The sequence below is a fragment of the Anas acuta genome, chromosome 1, assembly GCF_963932015.1.
Source record: "Anas acuta chromosome 1, bAnaAcu1.1, whole genome shotgun sequence".
In the NCBI taxonomy this organism is placed as follows: domain Eukaryota; kingdom Metazoa; phylum Chordata; class Aves; order Anseriformes; family Anatidae; genus Anas; species Anas acuta.
This window is the reverse complement of record NC_088979.1, coordinates 88,166,081-88,188,007: the sequence shown is the minus strand read 5'-3', so window position 1 is coordinate 88,188,007 and position 21,927 is coordinate 88,166,081. Positions and strand designations below refer to the sequence as shown.

The 21,927-nt window shown below is 38.7% G+C and overlaps 1 protein-coding gene across 3 annotated transcripts in view; it reads left to right on the top strand.

The window, feature by feature from the left end:
• IL1RAPL1 (interleukin 1 receptor accessory protein like 1) overlaps positions 1-21,927 on the top strand; it is a 754,490-nt gene that overhangs the window by 376,549 nt on the left and 356,014 nt on the right. The gene's annotated exons all lie outside the window — the stretch shown is intronic.

Below are 21,927 nucleotides of genomic sequence, written 5' to 3'. Positions count from 1 at the left end.
AGTCAGTGTAACGAGTGTAACAGTCAGTCCTTTTCAATAATTTATCTTTACCCTTTTTCATCAATACTAGCACTGCATTATACTTATACTGAATATGTAAGAAATTATGAACAGATATAGATATCAAAGTGAAGATCCAGTTCAAAACAGTATAGATCTTTAAAAGACTGGAAGTTTTCCTAGTGCTCAAATCCCATTTCTGATTTTCACAATGGGTAGCAGGTAACCGTCTGTACCAGTTTGCTCACAGATAACTTTGGAGCTAAAGGCGTCATTCAACCTCCAGATTATACTGTCTTCACTGGAGAAATGGAATTGTATGGATTCTGAATTCATGTGACCTAATGGCCCTTGTAAGATTGTAAGGTAGCTTGTATGTTGTATGTGATTTGTTGCTTTCATCAGCCTTCAGTTTTTCTTCTAATTTACTGTATTTCTATAATATTTTTTCTTATTTATGGATACTAGAATTAGTAGGTAACAGCCCATTTCATTAACTAATTGTTGTGATTTAACCTTGGCAGGCAACTAAGTATCACATAGCCCACTCTCCTCAGGTAGGATAGAGGAGAGAAATGTAAAGGTAAAAGAACTCATGGGTTGAAAGACAGTTTACTAGGTAAAGCAAAAGTCATGTATGCAAGCAAAGTAAAACAAGAAATTCATTTGTTGTTTCCCATCAGCAAGCAGGTATTCAGCCACTTCCACAAAAGCAAGGCTCATCATGCACAGTGGTTTCTTGGGAAGACAAACATCATCACTATGAATATATTCCTTTCCCCATTTCTCCTTATTTCCACCAGATTTTTTTTTGCTGACCATGATGCCATATGGTACGGGATATCCCTTTGGCCAGTTTGGGTCAGCTGTCCTGTCTGTGTCCCTTCCCAGCTTTTTGTGCACCTCCAGTGTCCTTGCTGGCAGAGCAGCACAAGAAGCTGAAAAATTCTGCAAACACTGCTCTGCAACAACTAAAACATAGGTCTGTTATCACCACTATTTTAATCAAAAATACAAAACACAGTGTTGTGTGGGCCTCTATGAAGAAAATACCTCTATCTCAGCCAAAACTATGACGCTAGTCATATTACATTGATCTATATACAGGCTGTGAAGCATAAACTTTTCCTACAGCTGAAAGAGGCAAAACATTCAGGCTGTATTTCAAAAACTTACAGGGTTTATAGAAATCACACATTTGTTGTGTTGCAGTGTTTGCAGTCTATTGTTTTTTTATTTATATTTTTAATAAATTCAACTCTTTCATTAATTGTTTCCAAAAATAAAATAAAACATCCATTATCTTTGCAAGCTTCATGACTGTATCATTATCTGAAAGGCTTAGTAAAGTGAAATAACAGATGTATTTAAAGCAGCATCTCTTGCCTTTGCTTGAATTCATCTATTCAGGTAACACTGTTTAGCAGTGATAGCTTGGCTGTGGTCCAGCAGTTTAATTAGCACTTGTTTCCCTAATCTCTTATAGAAGATAATATTATTACTGAATTCAGGGATTCTGAAAATCCCGTATTTGACAAAGCAGACTTAATAATGAAAACCACTATTTTGTCACACTGTATTTGTCTTGGCAAGTACACCTGCTAGAACACATCTATTTTTCACAAGCTAGGAAACATGAAGTTCAGAGTTGCAATCCCTGAGTTGTTCACTCTTCAGCAAAAAACAGAACTGAGCAGGAATTAAAATTGAATGAAAACTGGAGTGGGAGTTGAAGAGAAGGACAAAGTCTACAGCAAAGCATCATTTTCTGGACAGATGTTAATTTGTTTCTTACTGGGTGAAACAGATCTGCTGTTACATATCTGTGTGTGAATTTTGAAATGTTTTTGAGCAGAATATCTATGGAGCACTGAAAGTTTACTCTAGTGCCTGGGGTTGGTTCAGTTGCCTGATTTCTTCACACAGGCTGGCTGGCTGGCTAACTTGACTCTTGCTTGACAACTGCTGAGAGATGATTTTTAGAGAATCATAATCACAAAAGAGAATTTTTTATTTTTATTTTTTTTTTTGTGAAAAGAGAGGAAACAATGTTCTCAGAAGCAATGCCACTAATATTTTTTTTATTTATTTTTATTTTTTTTTTTGGCTGTCCCTATTCAATCATCCTCTGGGAAGCAGTGTAGGATGACGAAGTATATGGTTAGTGACCTTGGCCACAAAATTAAAAAAAACAAACAAACAAACAAATAAGCAAAAATACCCCCTATGATATAGGATACATCATATTGGGAAACACTGTGAATTTACTTCCACAAATTTCAAAATAATTCCATTAGAGAGGTGTTAACGGACAGGCAGAGTAGCAAGAGCAAATACTAGACGTATTTAAGGAAAACGTACCTTTTGCACTCAGCTTAAGCTGGTTTGTGTACAGATTTAAATACAAAAGAAAGGGAGAGATGCCTAGAAGACACCCATGCTAAATTCCATGAACTGGGAGTGCAGCATGTGGGCATGATGGAGGTCAGGATCATTGAGAAGTTCAGGCTGGAAGCTCCAGATGCAACACTTTTCACATTTGTAAAATGGAACTTGTTTACATTTTCTTTTGTTGTGTTCTTAAACAAACAAAACAACAGAAAGTAAACAAACAAAACAAACAAACAAACAAAAAAAAACAACCACAGGGCTTAAAGAAACACATTAGAATAAGGGAACGGGAAAAGAGAAATGGGCAATAGATGCAAATCTAATGCAAAGAACAAAATTTCTCAAGGGAGCTGCATGTGTGCAAATCACTTTTCCTTCCATCTAGTAAGCTGGACGTATCAACAGCTTGCAAATAAATTACGTTTATGAAACACTTGAATTTTGCAATTCAATCTCAATACATTTCATTTAAAACAAATAACAATGCAGAATCTCACATGGTGTAACATGAAAGCTGTGGATTTTCCACCAAGAAGAGAAAAACATGTTTATGTGTTCTGATATACAAGTGCTGATGCTCCTCTTAGAAACTGTAGTGGTTCTTATTTGTAGCTGTGCAGCAAAACTTTCCTTTGCATTTTCCTACCCTTGTAGTGGGAACCATCACAATTCATAGTCTGGCATCACTGGATAAATTGTCAATGAGCTTGTTTTTTCTTAGTCTGTTGTGCTGCAATTTGTCTGTGTTCATTAGCTGTTTTGCAGTCAAGTTACACAAGGTAGCAAGGGCAGGTGCTTCTATCAGCATCCTGAGGTGAGGTCTCTTCTCCCAGGATTCAGTGCTCACAGGCTGAGCACTGCACACATCCACATGCATACATGGATAATTTCATCACCACTTAATCTGAAGTGCTTAATTTTCATTCTCCAGGTTGCACCTTTAATTGATTCTCTTTCTCCATTAAGTAGATAAGAAATAAGTTTCTGTTAGGTACACAAACTAAATACCTAAAGTAGACAGTCTGAGTAGTCCTGATAGCATTCATTTTCCATATGCTTTATAATATACGAACTGAGTTATTCTTAAGAGGAATTGGAAAACAAAGGAAATATACTGCTTACAACATGTTGTTTTCTCTCTTTAATGAGTGCATCTCTTCATTCTTTCAAATTGCTGTATTGGATTCTATTGCTTTTGTGTGTGTGAGTATGAGTTTGTTTGTGATGGTTCAGACACAAACAAAAGGTTTTACTTAGGTATGTCTATTGCCATTAAAGCTCAAGGCCTAGAGAAAGTGGTAATTCAACTGTTGATGACCCATATAAGAGCTAAGTTTACTTATAGACTGCAAAGCAGTAGTGTAGAAAACATTGCTCAGCTGGAGATGATTTTACTACCAAAGACAAGTTTCCCTTGATATTAAGAAGACTGTATTGAGAAGAACCACAATTAATATTATTTCTTACTCTGTTTACAAATCCAAATATACAATAAGATTCAAGTTTCAGATTGGAGACATGACTACTCTTACCGTTTGGCATTGCCAAAAAATTCCATGTGAACAGCCATGATGAGCTACTGGAACAAATTATTCTAAAATGACATTTTGGAGTGCTGCGATGCCTGGCTATAGGCTCTTCAGAAGGGACAGGCAGCACAGAAGGGGTGGCGGTGTGGCTCTCTATATTAGAGAGTCTTTCGATGTTGTAGAACTCGAGGCTAGGAATGAAAAGATCGAGTCCCTTTGGGTTAGGATCGGCAGGGACAACAAGGCTAGTGTCCTGGTCGGGGTCTGCTATAGACCGCCGAACCAGGATGAGGAGACGGATGAGGAGTTCTACAGGCAGCTGACAGAAGCTGCAAAATCTTCAGCGCTTGTACTCGTGCGGGACTTCAACTTCCCTGACATATCCTGGAAGCACAACACAGCCCAGAGGAAGCAGTCTAGGAGGTTTCTGGAGAAAGTGGAAGATAGCTTCCTGACGCAGCTGATTAGTGAACCTACCAGGGGTGGTGCCCTGCTAGACCTTCTCTTCACAAACAGAGAAGGACTGGTGGAGGATGTGATTGTCGGGAACAGTCTTGGGCAGAGTGACCACGAAATGGTGGAGTTCACTATTCTTGGCGGGGCCAGGAAGGGAACCAGTAAAACCACTGTATTGGACTTTCGGAGGGCTGACTTTGGGCTGCTCAGGACACTAGTTGGTGGAGTCCCATGGAAGGCGGTTCTGAAGGGCAGAGGGGTCCAGAAAGGCTGGGCGCTCTTTAAGAGGCAAATCCTAATGGCACAGGAGCGGTCTATTCCCATGCGCCCAAAGATGAACCAGCGGGGAAGAAGACCAGCCTGGCTCAACAGAGAATTGTGGCTTGAGCTTAGGAGAAAAAAGAGGGTTTATAATCTTTGGAAAAGTGGGCAGGCCACTAAGGAGGACTATAAGGATGTAGCGAGGCTGTGCAGGGACAAGATTAGGAAGGCCAAAGCTCATCTGGAGCTCAATCTGGCTACTGCTGTTAAAGATAACAAAAAACGCTTTTATAAATACATCAACACAAAAAGGAGGACTAAGGAGAATCTCCATCCTTTACTGGATGCAGGAGGAAACTTAGTTACAAGAGATGAGGAAAAGGCGGAGGTGCTTAATGCCTTCTTTGCCTCAGTCTTTAGCGGCAAAACCGGTTGCTCTCTGGATACCCAGTACCCAGAACTGGTGGAAGGGGACGGGGAGCAGGATGTGGCCCTCACCATCCACGAAGAACTGGTTGGTGACCTGCTACGGCACTTGGATGTGCACAAATCGATGGGGCCGGATGGGATCCACCCAAGGGTACTGAGAGAACTGGCAGAGGAGCTGGCCAAGCCCCTATCCATCATTTATCAGCAGTCCTGGCTATCGGGGGAGGTCCCAGCTGACTGGCGGCTAGCAAACCTGACGCCCATCTACAAGAAGGGCCGGAGGGCAGACCCGGAGAACTACAGGCCGGTCAGTTTGACCTCAGTACCAGGGAAGCTCATGGAGCAGATCCTCTTGGGAGTCATCATGCGGCACTTGAAGGGCAAGCAGGCGATCAGGCCCAGTCAGCATGGGTTTATGGAAGGCAGGTCCTGCTTGACGAACCTGATCTCCTTCTATGACAAAGTGACGCGCTGGGTGGACGAGGGAAAGGCTGTGGATGTGGTCTACCTTGACTTCAGCAAGGCTTTTGACACCGTCTCCCACAGCATTCTCCTCAAGAAACTGGCTGCTCTTGGCTTGGACTGGCGCACGCTTTGTTGGGTTAGAAACTGGCTGGATAGCCGGGCCCAAAGAGTTGTGGTAAATGGAGCCAAGTCCAGTTGGAGGCCAGTCACTAGTGGCGTCCCCCAGGGCTCGGTGCTGGGGCCGGTCCTCTTTAACATCTTCATCAATGATCTGGATGATGGCATTGAGTGCACCCTCAGTAAGTTTGCAGATGACACCAAGCTAGGTGCGTGTGTCGATCTGCTCGAGGGTAGGAAGGCTCTGCAAGAGGATCTGGATAGGCTGCACCGATGGGCTGAGGTCAACTGTATGAAGTTCAACAAGGCCAAGTGCCGGGTCCTGCACCTGGGGCGCAATAACCCCAAGCAGAGCTACAGGCTGGGAGATGAGTGGTTGGAGAGCTGCCAGGCAGAGAAGGACCTGGGAGTGATGGTGGACAGTCGGCTGAATATGAGCCAGCAGTGTGCTCAGGTGGCCAAGAAGGCCAACGGCATCCTGGCTTGTGTCAGAAACAGTGTGACCAGCAGGGCTAGGGAGGTGATCGTCCCCCTGTACTCGGCTCTGGTGAGGCCGCACCTCGAGTACTGTGTTCAGTTTTGGGCCCCTCGCTACAAGAAGGACATCGAGGTGCTTGAGCGAGACCAGAGAAGGGCGACAAAGCTGGTGAGGGGCCTGGAGAGCAAGTCCTATGAGGAGCGGCTGAAGGAGCTGGGCTTGTTCAGCCTAGAGAAGAGGAGGCTCAGGGGTGACCTTATTGCTCTGTATAAGTACATTAAAGGAGGCTGTAGCGAGGTGGGGGTTGGCCTGTTCTCCCATGTGCCTGGTGACAGGACGAGGGAGAATGGGCTAAAGTTATGCCAGGGGAGTTTTAGGTTAGATGTTAGGAAGAATTTCTTTACTGAAAGGGTTGTTAGGCAGTGGAACGGGCTGCCCAGGGAGGTGGTGGAGTCACCATCCCTGGAAGTCTTCAAAAGACGTTTAGATGTAGAGCTTAGGGATATGGTTTAGTGGGTACTGTTAGTGTTAGGTTAGAGGTTGGACTCGATGATCTTGAGGTCTCTTCCAACCTAGAGATTCTGTGATTCTGTGATTCTGTGACACAATTAATGGAACTATTCACAAAACCCTGAAGTATGTGTGTGAAAAAAAAAAATAAATAAAAAATAAAATAAAAACGAGGGGTTGATGTAACATCTTTAAGTGCTTTCATAGACTGCATTACTCTCAAAAAGATAAGCAGAAATCGTACTTCACTTTAAGATGACTACACTGACAGTTGTGAGTCTTGCAGCTCTCCAGACTTGAAGCTGTATAGTCTCATTTGCAGGTTTTCCCCACCTGAAGAAGAAAACAGTCTGTGCCCTTCATAGTGCTAATATGGGACTGATTTATGTTCAGTCAGTTCAGGACAGACTAAAGTGAGGCAACCTTAGCTTGCTATATAAATATATACATGATGTTTCTTCACTCAGAATGGGTGTAAATATTTACACAGGGAAAAAAAAATCAATTAGAAAAAATATGTATATGTATATTTACATATATTTGTTTGCTTTTTCTAGCACCTTAGAGAGGTGGAGTTCTGGCAGAGTACTGTTTTCCTACTGTATCCCTATTTCAAACAGTTAACCTGGTTGTTAAACACTCATTGAAGCAACTGGAATGTCCCGGCTATTTTCACTAAAAGGCATAGAAACTGAGAGAAGTCCAGACAACATAAATACTGGGGCAATCCCAAGCACAAATACAGGCTGGGAAGAGAACGGATTGAGAGCAGCCCTGATGAGAGGGACCTGGGGTGTCAGCGGATGAGAAGCCCAACATGAGCCAGCAATGTGCCCTTGCAGCCCAGAAAGCCAACCATATCCTGGGCTGCATCAAAAGAAGTGTGGCCTGCAAGTCAAGGGAGGTGATTCTCCCCCTCTGCTCTGCTCTTGTGAGACCCCACATGGAGTACTGTGTTCTGCTCAGGGGCACCCAGCATAGGAAGGTAGGAAGGACCTATTAGAATGAGTCCAGAGGAGGGCCACGAAGATGATTCAAGGGGCTGGAGCACCTCTCCTATGAAGACGGGTTGAGGTAGTTGGGGTTGTTCAGCTTGGAGAAGAGAAGGCTCCAGGGAGACCTCATTGCAGCCTTCCAGTACCTAAAGGGGGCCTACAAAAAAAGCTGGGGAAGGACACTTTGTCAGGGACACTTAGTGATAGGACAAGGAATAATGTTTTTAAAATAAAAAAGATATTCAGAAAAAAAAAAATAATACTTAGAGGGTGGTGAGGCACTGGAACAGATTGCCAAGAGAAGTTGTGGATGCCCTATCCCTGGAAGTGTTTAAGGCCTGGCTGGATGGGGCTTTGAGCAATCTGGTCTAGTGGGAAGTGTCCCTGCCAATGGCAGGGGTGTTGGAATTAGATGATCTTTAAGGTCCCTTTCAACCCAAATCATTCCATGATTCTATGATTATCACTAAAAATCTTACATTGAGGGGAAATTTCCTCCCCATATTTGTAATGAAGGAAATTCAGAAGTGAATGTTAACTTTTTTTTTTTTTTTAGCCGCCTTCTTCTCTGACTTTTAAGATTGTGCACTATTGTTTCTTCATAATGCCTGAAATAAGCCCTTTTTTTTTCCTACTGTTTCCTGCACTTCTTTCCCCTCAGTTTTGTTCCCTTTACTCTGGGAGAATAAAGAGGGAAGCGGTTTCCTTTTTCTAAAAGAAAAGGCCCCAACTCATTTTTTTCCTCTCAATCTGGATATACAAACGCACATTCATCTTTGCCTGTACAGATTATGGGGCTTATTTGTCTACTTTAACATGACTCCTCTCCTCTGGCATAAATCTGAGCCTTCATTTTGATGTTTCACATGTTGTCTATGGTATTAGTAGCAGGCTGTGACACCACTGACTCTCAGGTTGCACAGCTCCAGTCTGCACTCATGTTTCAGTCTCACCAGTATTACTTACATCTTGCAGCAAAATTTGCCATTAATATTTTAAGTGTGTATGTAAGTGTGTATATATGTGCATAGGGGAACACAGAAGATGAAAAGAACGTTAGTTAGTTACTAGATTGAATAATCCCAGAAGAAATTTTAAATAACCACAGATCAAAATCTATTTCAGCTCTGTGACCTTATCTTGAAAAATATACTAGCTTTTTCTTTACTTCGGTGCATTTGAGGTAGCAAAAAGGCTGTGCAGAGATCAAACAGAGTGAAGCATCACTCAATAAAAGTAACCCTCAATGGAATATTTGGGTTATAAGGCACTATTACAACTATTTCTAATTTCATTGGATTCCTTTATAAAAATGTTCATTCCTTGGTTGACTGGAATGGTATAATATGAGCCTGTGTGCCAGCTTCTTTAGTTAAAAGCACAGACATTTCCATTTACATTTTTGCATTGGTGGATTTTTGACCATGTTAGTAATTGCTCAGTTATTAAAAGTGGCACCATTTTTCAAGTAACTCAGGTGTGACCATATGATATACAATTAAAAGCACTGAGACTAAGAGACTTATGGCATTTATCCAGTGCTGTCATACTTAGTGAATTCTCTGGAGTTAACCAACAACTTCATCTTCAGGCAGGCATGTGAGTACTAGACTTGACTGAAAGTACAGTTTATTATACTTAGTCTTGCCTATTTTAGGGTATTTTGAATTTCAGAGTTAAAAGAAAATAAATACAAAAACAAACAAACAAAAAAAAAAACAACAAACAAACAAACAAAAAATCCTTTAAAGAAAGACTTAAATTTTTTTTTAAAAAAGGGGGGGGGGGGGGGAAGGAAGGGGGGTAAAGTCAAGGGGGAAGCCTCCCTTCCAGACCGTGCTGTCTGATGTTGTAATTCCTAGTCCTGTTGGTTTTGTGTACTACAGTCCTTCGGATAATATATCCTGTAAGGATCCATGTAATGACTAAATGATATAATGCTAACCTTTCCTAGAAAATATTTACAGGTTAAAAAAATATTTACAAGCTAAAGAATCTGCCTAGCCAATGGAAGACAAAGAACCAAATAATTCAATTTATTTGAATCAAAACAGTAGCATTCTCAAAATTCATTGTAACTTTTCTTCTTGAAAGCAATTTGAAGATTCAGGACAAATAAAATTACTAAAATAGAAGCATTTAGTTGTTGCTGTCTGATGATGAAGTTAAGTGTGCTGTGTAGTCACAATGGTGACAAATACACACAAACACACACACACACAAAAAAAAACCAACAACAATAAAATAAAAAAAAAACAAAACAAAAAAAAAAAAACACTTATTTGAAATGTATGTCTCAATGCGAGCTTCATTTATGAGTTCAGTTTTGGCACATAAATTTTGTACCCGAAGAATTTTACTACTTCAAGAGATATCTGCTCTTCTTGCTCAATTTCTTTCCATCTTCAGTTACTAACCACTGTTTTCCTAGCTGATACTATCTTTTTTCCCAGAATAATTGTTGTATGAAAAAGGAAAAACAAACAAAAAACACAGCTACTCTTTGTTCTCTTGAAGATTAGCAACAAATAATAAAAGTGTAATGTAAATAATGTGATAAATACCACATAAATATAGTACAATTTAGGTTGTGTAGACATGCATGTAAAACCCTAAAGTTGGAGAATGCCATTGGGCTGACTTCCTCACTTCCTGACTTGAGAAATGTCAATAAGTATTCAATATGCACTTTGCCTATCTTATATGCACACTTATAAAGACAGTGTAAGACTTATTTATCTAATGTTCAAAGTAATTTATAAAGTTTATGTTTTCAATGTGTTTTTGCTACATTATAAAGCCTTAGACTGAAGAGAAGTAGAAACATATTTTGAAGTCAGTTTGACCCAATTTGTAGCATTTCGTGTAAGATGTAAGTTAAAAGAATTCTTAAAATAAATCAACATAAAACTTCATTATATATATATATATATTTTTCTACCTTGGAATTCAATGATCCAGTTGCAATTGAAGTGTCTAAAGTCCAGATCCTGTAATTTGATTTGCATCAATTATGGTTGTGCTGGGTCTGGCTGGGATGGAGTTAACTTTTCCTGAAGCAGCCCATACAGTGCTGTCCTCTGCATGTATAGGTAGAATAGCACTGGCATCACACCAGTGTTGTGTCTATTGCTGCATAATACTGGCACCGCATCAGGACTCCCTCCCCAAGAGCCAGCAGAATGGGGGTGGGCAAGTGATGGGGAGGAGACATCACTAGGGCAGATGACCTAAACCAACTAAAGGGATATTCCATATCACACGATGTCACACTCAGCAATAAAAGGTGGGAAAGGGGAAGGAGAGGAGTGGGCTCTCATTGTGGAACTGCCTGCCCTGCTGAACAACTGCTACGTGTATTGAGACCCTGCTTCCCAGCGATGTGGCCAAACATTGCTTGTTGATGGGAAGTAGAGAGTAACTGCTTTTCTCTCTCTGTGCTTATGTGCAGCCTTTGCCTTTAAAAAAACAAAACAAAACAAAACAACAAAAAAAACCTCTATTGCTTTTATAAAGTTAAGATGCAAAAACATATTAGAATATTAAAAAGTATTTTGTTTGCCTTTTCTAACAGGTCTTAATTTTGTTTTGGATGTATTCTGGGGAATAGCATAAGCAGAGAAATGGAAATGCTCTGATGTTGTGAATTTGCTTTTGAAATTCAATGCAGCTATGCATATCAGCATGCTTACGTGATCCATAATTATACCTGAAGAAGCTTTTTATCTGAGTCCCATGGGATTTGGCTTCCTAACTCAATTAAATCCTTTCTATTTCTTTAGATTCACTTCATCCCAAACCTTCATGCTGAGCTTTAAAATAAGTGTTGGTGAAAGAAGCAAAGTTTTCTTCTCAAACTCAAATAGTAATGATTTTCATTTCTGTTACCTAATGAGATTAAAGTACTGAACTACTGTATTACTCTAGTGGCCTCTTTCTCTTTGGTAAGCTGGCTTAAGTGTGGCAAGTATGTAGCATGTGGGAACAGAGGAAATGTCAAACTGTGGAGCAAAGGTTTACAAAACCTAATAACTTTTGTAAGCTTTAGCTTCTAGACTTAATATAGGGAAAAAAAAAAAAAAAAAAAAAAAAAAGGAAAAGGCCAGATGCTATAATAATATGAGCCCTTCTAAGTTCTTCTTAAATGAAAGTAAAAGTGTACAAACAGATTTATAATGACTTTTTGTAATCTGTGAAGTGAGATTTACTGTATATTTTCTCTTTAAAGTTCAGTTAATATTGTTGTTCCTTACTAAGTCTTTAATGAATTTCCTGTTGGCTTTAAGCTACCATGTTTTGGACTTGGTAGCATCTGCAGGAAAATAATTTACACCATAAAAATGTCTTTAATAAAAATTTTATTTCTGTTTCATAAGCAAATGTGTTCTTATTTTTTTTTTTAATTTTATTTTATTTTTTAGCAATTCAAAGCTAAATGGTCCCTGGATTGCACAGAGATGTAAGCTCTCATTGTAGTTGTGTGGAGCAGTTATGCTTTTTTTTTTTTCTTGCAACCCTGTTATTTAATAGATAAAAGTACTTTTGCTATAAAAAGAGATTTCTGTTAATTAAAAAAATCCCAAATGACAATGACCAAGTTCCTTATTTTGGCTAAGATGTGTTTTCTAATTGTTATGGTACCGAGAGCTGTATAGTAAGCTTCAGAGTAATACAAAATATTCCTTTGGCCATTGAGGTGTTCACACAGAAACTTTTCAATGATTCTTGGGATTGAAAATAAATGCAAAAGAGAAGACAAATGTGTCTCTTTCTGAGCCCTGGATACTTGTATGCTTACACATTAAGTAGTACACCCATAATGTAGCAATATCAACCAAGATGTGTGTTTTTTACTACTGCTATGTAAAGTATGTACCGTTATGTAACACAACATTTACAAATGACAATGATGTTTTAAAGTAAATGTGAGAGTAAATGTGGTTCAGGGATTCTCTTTTCTTGGAAATCTTTCTAAAAGTGATCCTAATATGTGTTTGTTTAATTTTCAGAAATTAGAATAACCACTTGCCATTGTAGTTTCTCTTAAGGTTGAGTTACTGTTTCAGTCATTTGTAATTCCAGAGGGAAATCTAAGACTATATATCACAATTCAATTGGGAAATCTAATATATCACAATTCAATTGGGAAATCTAAGATTATATATCACAATTCAGGTACCTAAATCGTATAGTGAACAATACAGATTGTAGGCAGTTGCACCAATGAGAAGCTAACTTTCAAAATAAATCATAAAATGTTTGGAGACTAAGGAGGGAAGAGGCTTGTATTCTTAATGTCTTAAAATGAACTGCTGATACTCCAGAGTAGTCAGGAAAGAAAGAAAGGCTGCGGAACTGTCCTCAAATAAAGATGTATAGTAAATAAAACAAACACACACACACACACAAAACCCAAACATTTCAGATAATTAATGATCAAAATTATATCAGGTCAACAGAAATTATACTAGTAAATCAACTGCTATGTTTTGTGGCTGTTGATTACATTATGCTTCTGTCTTTATGATGTAACTGTAAATATACATGTATAGATGTCTTAGATCCTGTCTGCCTTGAAGATACATTACTGAAAGAAGGTAGCATACAGAAGCACACAAAAGATTAGGTACCTCTGTACTAGGTCTGTTTGGGATGGAGTTAATTTTCTTCTTAGTCGGCCATATGGTGCTGTGTTTTGAATTTGAGGCCAAATCAGTGTTGATAACATATCAGCATTTTGACTATTGCTGAGCAACTCTTGCACAGCACCAAGGCTTTCTCTTTCTCTCACTCATCTCAGCAGACAAGACTTGGGGGAAGGATTGGGCAAGAGATTGGGAGTGGACACAGCCTGGTCAGCCAATCCAAGTTGGACAAAGGAATATTCCACAACAACTAACATCATGCTAAGTGATAAAAAAAAAAAAAAAAAAGAAAAAAAGAAAAAAAAAAAGGGGGGAGGGGGGAGCGGGGGGTAGGAAGAGGGGAGTGTCTCATTCAAGGTAGTTCTGTGTTGCAAAATATATTTATTCTATTCTCTCTTAAACAGCTTTGATATTCTTTATATATATATATATATGTAATGGTGATAATTAATGGATTTCTATTAATTCAGGCAAAAATACTATTGCCTTGTTGTAGGAAAAAGAAAGAATGACATAAGGAATTTTGACTAGATAGACATAAAAATATTTTCACTCTTATCTTAAACCTAAATAATCCAATACTTAGGTATATGTACTTTGTTTCATCTTAATGTAGTATTCTGAAGCCAAGAAATAAAGCATTTAAAATTATTTCAAGGCAAACTATAGGGCGCGCTCTCCATTACTCTGGATGAGTGCATTTTCCATGGTTTCCCAACTAATGAATCTGCCACTTTTAATGCTTCTCTCAAGTGAGGCTGGAAAAAATTATAATTTTTAGGAGTTAACATTTAATAAATGATATGAATCAAAATAACTTTTCTGTATCCCTCAAATGTTCTTCCTTTTCCTTTATTGGCATCCTCTCATAACAGCCACCACACAATTCTAGTAGCCTACAAGGTAATTTTTGACAGAATTTTATAAAGAATATAAAATGTGATTTCAGAAGGAAAATACTGTCTCAGACATAAGGGCTGCATAGTAGCATGCAGAGCTGTAATAGCAGCTTTAGTTAAAAAAGGTAATGTAAAAATGTATAAAATACACTTGATGAATTCATTTAAAAACATTACTACCAATGATAAATCTGTATTTTTTCATGTTTCCAATTTTATACTGGTACTTTTTTGAAAGTACAAAATCTAAGTGGTCTAAGAATAGAAGTGAACTCATTTTCTGTCTCATCTTCCCATGCATGTTACATTTTTAACTCTGTTTCTTTGTTCTTGTTATAATTCATTTTATAGCAAATGAAAGGATATGCAAACCAAAAATAGATATTTTTGCATTTCTTCATAAAAAGAACACGCAATAGAATACCACGTGTTATGTTACATAGAGCTAATAGGCACAAGTACTAATGAGTGTGTTATAATGATTAGTGCTCATCTGAAATTACTATTATTATTATTTATTTATTTTTATTTTTAATGCTGGCTAGTTTAAGCAAAAAGAAACAATCCTGGTAGGTAAAATGAGATAATCCAGAGCAGATTGATGGTTTTAATTTTGTGATTTTGAAGGTTAAATATTGTGAAAATTGTTGCTGTAGAACAACTTTATATGGAAAGTCATTTCATTTTAAGTCTTGTGCATCTCTTGATAATCTTTCAACAAGTTTTTCTATGAACAGCCTATGAACAGGAGCCGGTTTTCCTGACAGATTTCCCCTCACTTCCAATTTCCACAAAAAATCTTAGCTGCACAGCTACAATACCTTTGCTCACTTTTTCTGCCCATCACATTTTCTCTCCCTAACTATTGTCATCTAATTTTTTCTTCCACTAATGCCTTCTTTTCCAAGCTCTAGGTCCAAGACCAGGTGCCTTTTCCCTTATTTCACAATTTTTTCCCATCTTTTACAATTTATGAAATCTCTTCCCTGTCCTATTTGGTTGCAAATGGCTGATGTGTTCAAAAGCCCTGATGTGGCTGGCAATTGGCAAATAGATAAAAAGTGCATGGTGACATTGCATAACTCTGTATATAGGTCATCAGGTTAAGAATGGAACAACAAACACAGATAAACAGAAAAAAAAAAAAAAAAGTAATATATATATTTATATATACATATATTAAATGAAATAGATTTGGAAGAATTTACTGTTATTGACTTAGAGTTGTGAATATTTTAGGGTAATTGTTTCCAATTAATTTCAGACCTAAATTGTTTAGATTTTTAGATTTCAGGAATGTGGATTTTGATCAATGTATTGGAAACTTGAAGACTTACATGAACTCTGAAACCTATAAGCTGAATCAAAGCTTTTGAATGAAGCCAGGTTGTAGCAGTGAACCCAGGAGGCAGTAGCTCTATTTTCGCCTTTTCAGCACTGAATTTTCTCTTGAAAATCATGAATATGATCCTGAAAAATGAAAGGGAAAACCTCTTTGAAATGTTAAATTATTTTGTGTCCTGGGTCCTATAAAAAATTACAGCCCATGAGGAGCTTGTTTATCCATCAAAACAATCTCATTATTAGGACAGCGGTGTAGTGTGGTTTACTTCTTACCTTGAAATCACTCAAAGAAATAACTGAGTGAATGATATTCACCCTCCTCTCTCTATTATGTTGTTATGTGCAGCAATAGCTGGCAGCATATTAAAATAGAGATCAGGGACTGAAACCATTCATTTCAATGCAGTTCTGAAATTTCAAAGCTGATGAATTTTCCAATTCATAAAATAATAATAATAATATAAAAAGATGATTGACTGCTTTATGATGTGACAATAGAAATAAAAACATCTGGTAAGTCTTGAGGGAATTTCTTTTCCGCAGTTGTTTTTCACCAGCATAAATGTAGATGTTGATTGTGTGCCTCTAGCAGCAATAACTAAAAAGGGAAGCATTAATTTTTTTCTTCAGTAAATACTTGCCTACATGTGAAGAAAATAAAGAAAATCCTGTCAAAATAGAAATAAACCACAATTAGAATACAAAATTGAATAGAAATACCTCGATCTATTTAATATTAACATTTAATATTAATATTTAATATTAAACTTTAAACCTTAGCTCTTTTATGTCCCTGCTTATGAAGGTAGTAACACAGGTATTGAACACCTAACTGCGTATATATGTGACATTTTTAAGGTACCAATGTCAATAGAAAAATCTAAAGATTTCTCTGAACGTAAAAGGCATCTTGAATATAATTAATCTTTCAAAATTGCATGCTTCAAGGAGTTGGAAATCAGGATATCAGGATTTCAGGATTTTAGGATTTCAGGTTCCTCATACATCCAAGTTTTCCTAGACTGAAAAATGCATATGTACTCTATGCACCACATGCAGAGTGTACGTAGGAAGTGCCAGTTACAGTGCATGCATGCTATCATCTGTTGTAGTATTCACAGTAATCTCATTTTGAAGACTATGACTAGACTATGTGTTTTTAAGACTCTTTATACTCCTCTGTTGCAGTGGGATAGGAACATTTCAAGCACAGATAGACATTTACCTCCTAAAACATCACCATTATCACAGAATGGTGTCTATGTCTTATGATGAGAATTATGAGCTTCTCTTATAGCTTTCCAAATTGCATTAACACCTAGGAGAATAGATGAAGTTACATTGTCTGTGAAGTAGCGTGAGGTATTTCCTCTAAGAATTTTAAGGTATTAAAGCTTCCAGCTGTGATAAGATTAATACAGTTGTGATTTGAACATCAGTGTAAGCAGAGTTTAACATGGTATGATATTTATGTAAGTATGAAGCGAAGTGCTGTCATGTTCACTCCATTTGAAAGACCATGCTGAAAAGAGTACAAATATTTTGTTAAGATCTCTGAATGTGATCAAAGCCATTTTTCTGAAAAGGACATGGATTGCCTCATTTTATCTTGGATAATTAAAAATCTCAGACATTTTTTAATGTTTTAAATTATGGGTTTCTCTTTTGTAGTTGTTTGTGGTCAGTTAACCTTGGCTGGCTGCCAGGTGCCTACTGTACTGCTCCCTTATTTCTCCTTAACAAGACAGGGTTAGAAAATAGGATGAAAACAATGCATTGGTTGAGATAAAAGCAAGAAGATCACTCACCAGTTATTGTCATAGACAAAGCAGACTCAACTAGGGGAAGATTAATTTAATTTATTGCCAATTAAAAAATTAAGTAGGATAGTAAGAAAAAAAAAAAAAAAAAAAAAAAGACAAAAACACCTCTCCCTTCTTCTAAGGCTTAACTACATTCTTTTTTTCCCAACTCTTCCACTACCTCCTCATCCTACCCCTCCCCAAGTGGCATAGTAGGTAATAGGGGTTCATAACTTTTCATTTATGCCCCTAATTCCTCATTTTCTTCCCTTGCTCCAGTGTGGGGTCCCTCCCATGGCCTGCTGCAATTGGGCTACAGTTTTTCAAGAACAGGTCCAGCTTAGTTCCTTCTTAGTTCCTTCTTGTGGACTGTGGTTATTCAAAAACTGCTCCTGCATGGGATCCTCTCCACAGGCTGCAGCTCTAGCCTGGGGCCTGCTCCATGGGCTGCAGCCTCCTCCAGGCCACATCCATCTGCTCCACTGGGGCTCCTCCACGGGCTGCAGCATGGAGATCTGCTCCATGTGGGACCCGTGGGCTGCAGGGGGACAGCCTGCTCCACCAGGGGCCTCTCCATGGCCTTCAGGGGAGCTGCTGCTCTATGCCTAGAGCACCTCCTGTCCTCCTTCTGCACTGACCTGGAGGGCTGCATCATTGTTCCTCTCAAATTTTCTCTCTCACAGATATTGTGCAGTGTTTTTCACCATTTTTAAAGTATGTTCTCACAGAGACACTGCCAGCATTACTGAAGGGCTTAGCTTTGGCCAGCAGCAGGTGCCTTTTGAAGCTGGATGGAACTGATTCTGTTTGAAGTGGGGAAGCTCCTGGGTTATCCTTCCAGAGGCCACCCCTGTAGCCCCTGCCCCCTGCTACCAAAAGTTCACCACATAAGCCCAATGTCACATCATGACCTGCTACTTGTCTGTTTTTGTGTATCTAAAAATGACGTCACAGATATTTAAATTTTACAAAACAAGCAAGCAAGCAAACCAAATTAGAACTTTTACTAAAGCTCAAGTTAAAATATATATATATATATATATAAAATACAAATCCATAATCTTATGAGCACACTAATATTCATATTTGTGTAACTTGCTGATCTCTTAATCCATCTGGTGAGACATACTGATATGGTTATTGCCAACAAACTACTAAGTAGTTTGGTAGATAGTTACATTAAAATCTAATGTTTGTTTTACTTTGTGATATGAAATATTAAGGTTAAAAATTAGACAATTCTATACGTTTAGGAGATTTTGATTTACATTTTCTTTCCACAGAAATGTCATCCAAATATATATATCATATAGATATGTCACAGAGAATTAATGTAAGTGCAATTCCTACATACTTAGTTTATTTTTAATATTCTCCTTAAAACTCAAGAATGAAACTTTGAAAATGTTAGTTCAAGCAAAACTTTGGATATTTTGTCTGTTTGTTCATGACTATAGAATGCCTTCTAGGCCCTATGCCTGAGCCTAATAAAATGGACTTCATGTGATCCTTGGTACGGGAATAGCGTGCTGAAAAAAAAGTTTAAAATTGTTGAAAATCTGCTCTGCGTAGTTTATTCTTCATTAAATAGAAAGTCTGGAAACCGAGTTGGTGTATTATTGTAGGATTCATGGATTCCTCAAGTTCAAAGAATAGAGAGCCATTAAAGAGCCAAACATCCTGAGAGGGGAGGAAAAAAAAAAAAAGAAAAAAAAAAGACTAATATAAATGAAAGTGTAGTAACTTAATTAGACAGTGAAAGGCAATATTACAATTTGATAATCAAGTATGATGAAGAAGCTATTAGCTGTTAACTTGCATAATGGAATTAATGCTGCTTAGAGGTGTATATTAATTCATTTTTGGCATTGTGATTTAGAAGCAGAGAGAAATAGAATCAGATCAGAGAGAGAATGCTCTTTTAGAAAGGTAAAATATGAAATGATCAAGGACGTAAATGAATTTGGAAATAAATGGAAGTTAGATTCTTAAGTCCTATGGAAAGCCATACTGCAGTTTTGTATCCATTCACTTCACTTGCTGTAAACATTCATCTCCATCTTTTTAGAGCCTTGTCAAGTTTACTAATTTTTAGGGACTGTTGAGTAGGAATATGAAAACAGGGACATAATGTCTTTTCCTGTCCTTAAAAGTAAACATAGGAGGAGACAGTCCAAAGGCATATATTTCACTATGAGAATTCTGTTCACTGCACAGACTGACTTTTTTTTTTTTTTTTTCGATTTTCTATGTTTGCTCTGCAAGCTCTTAGCACTGTGAAGTGGCAAATGCAAAGGCCAAATACTTACATGAGTCATAGGTATGCATTTTAAGGTGAAATAAATTGACCTTTGTATGTACTGATTGCTGTATAGTGTCTGGTGTGAGGGCCTAGTTAGCTAGGCAGTGCTTAACAACAAAGTTTTAAATGAATGAACCTAATTGTGAATTTTCATTGTTGAAATTCTTTCTGTGAGGGTATATGGAAGTAGAGTGTCTGCTCCTTTAACAGTATTTGGCAAGGATGTTTATCCAATGCAACAAGGGATAATAAGAAAAGGAAGAAGTGATGGAAACCAAGTCTGGTCAGTCAAACTAATTGATAAGGGCATGTGAGAATGTAGGAATGTTTATTGAAGCTGGACTGACAGGATTTCTAAATGGGGAGACAATCACAAGAAACAAACCGCCCAGTCACACTAATTGGTGGGCTAAAATGCTACAGGCACTACCTCCAGGAAGGATGAACCTTGCATCTGGTAAGATTGTCAACTCCAGCATCCAGACTGGGAAGGTGTAGAAACTGCAGAGCTCTTCAAATCCATTGGTAGTGTGCAAGGGGAAATAGGAACAGGAAGAACAAAGAGCAGGGATGGCTAGAAAAAGACCAATGTGTAAACTGGGGCCAGTACGTGCTGTTGTATGGCCAAGCTTTGTGCCCGATCACCAGTCTGTCCTATCTTATTTATCTCATTAAATGTTTTCTTAACTCTCTCTGCATATTCACAGTCTCTCTCCCATGCACATGAGCATTGCAATGATTAAGTGCCAGCTGCTGTTGAGGCCTCTCTGTATGTAAGTGGAATTGCTGCCAACTACTAGAGTCAGACACCAGGGATTTGGACGCCCCTGGCCTGTGATGCCAGCTACTGGAGAGAGGGGGGTCCCAGCATCAGCTGCTAGAGCAATTAGAGTCTTCTGCTCCCAGACATTGGGTGGGAACAATGTCTTTCCCCAAACCAGCTACTTGTGTGGATCAGAATGGGTGAGGCAAGTGTGAGCCCCATGTTGTCAGCTGGACAACAGGGCTGGGGGTCACAGCCTTGTGCCACTGTTGGAGGGGGCACATGCCTGTATCTTGCCAATCTGCTCTGTGGGAGGAGGAGGTGGGGGGGAGGGGCGGGAAGGGAAGGGGGGAAGGTATTCACTAGCAAACTTTAAGCTGGACCAGATGGGGAGTAGTGAGGGCCTTGGGTCTGGACTAGGGTATCAGGTGGGCAGGGAGTCCATGCTAGTATGCTTAGGGAGACCTGTGAATGTGGTGTGCGCAAGGGTGCAAGTGCTGTGTTTGTGCAGCAAACTTCAAGCTGGACCAGCCAGTGAGTAGGCGACCTTGAAGTGGGTATGGGGCTCCGGATCTGGAGAGGGGTGCTAGGTGGCTGTGCCAGTACTGTAAGAATCTGTGTGAATGTGTGTGTGCTTGTGTACCTAGAGCGAGTCCCGGGTATGTGCCTTCGCTAGTAGACTTTGACCTCTACCAGCTGGAGAGGAGTCTCAGCTAGCTGTGTCCTGTGCGTAAGTTCTGCAGGAAGCAGGCCTTGGCTGAGGCAGCCTGTGTGACCAGTTGTGTCAGTGTGTCTGTGCGTCTCTATCTGTGTCAGTGCGTCTCTAGGCCATGTCCTTAGCTATGTCCTTAGCTTTGGTACAAGTTGGACCTTCCAATTGGAAACAGCTGCCACATCCCCCAGTCTGGGTAGAGTCAGTGTGCACCAGGCAGGCCCCTGCAGCCAGGCAGCAGCACACTTTCCTCACTTAACACCTTAAAAGACAAAGAAACAAATCAAAACCAAGTAACCAACCAACAAACCAAATGAAATCCATAAACTGTCATTAAGGAAAGCATTGTAGTAATTAAGTTTATATTCTCCTTTAGTTGTTTTGGTATTTTTTATTAAAAATCTTGTGGGGCTTTTTTTTTGCTTTTTTTTTGGGGGGGGGGGAGGGATTGTTCTTTTGAAAGCAAAAGGATTCTGATATTGCCTTCTGAGGAACAGTTGTTTTGGAACAGTATTGATATTGTCTGACATTATTCAACAGGTGAATAATATGAAAATTATTATAAAACTATTTCTAATCAGGACAGGAAAAAATAAAAACATGAATCATTTTAAGAAATCTGCAGTGAACTTCTAGAAAATCAGAAAATTGAATTAAGAGCCTGGCACGCTCTTTTTGCACATTTTCTCTTGTTTCTGTTTTTAAGACAGCTTTTACTCCTTCAAATCCAACTTTCATAGTTTTTGATTCAGTCCGCAGTTCCTTGTCCTAACATCTCTTGAGTAATGCTTATTTATTTTGCATTGTTATCCTGAAATTATTTGATTAA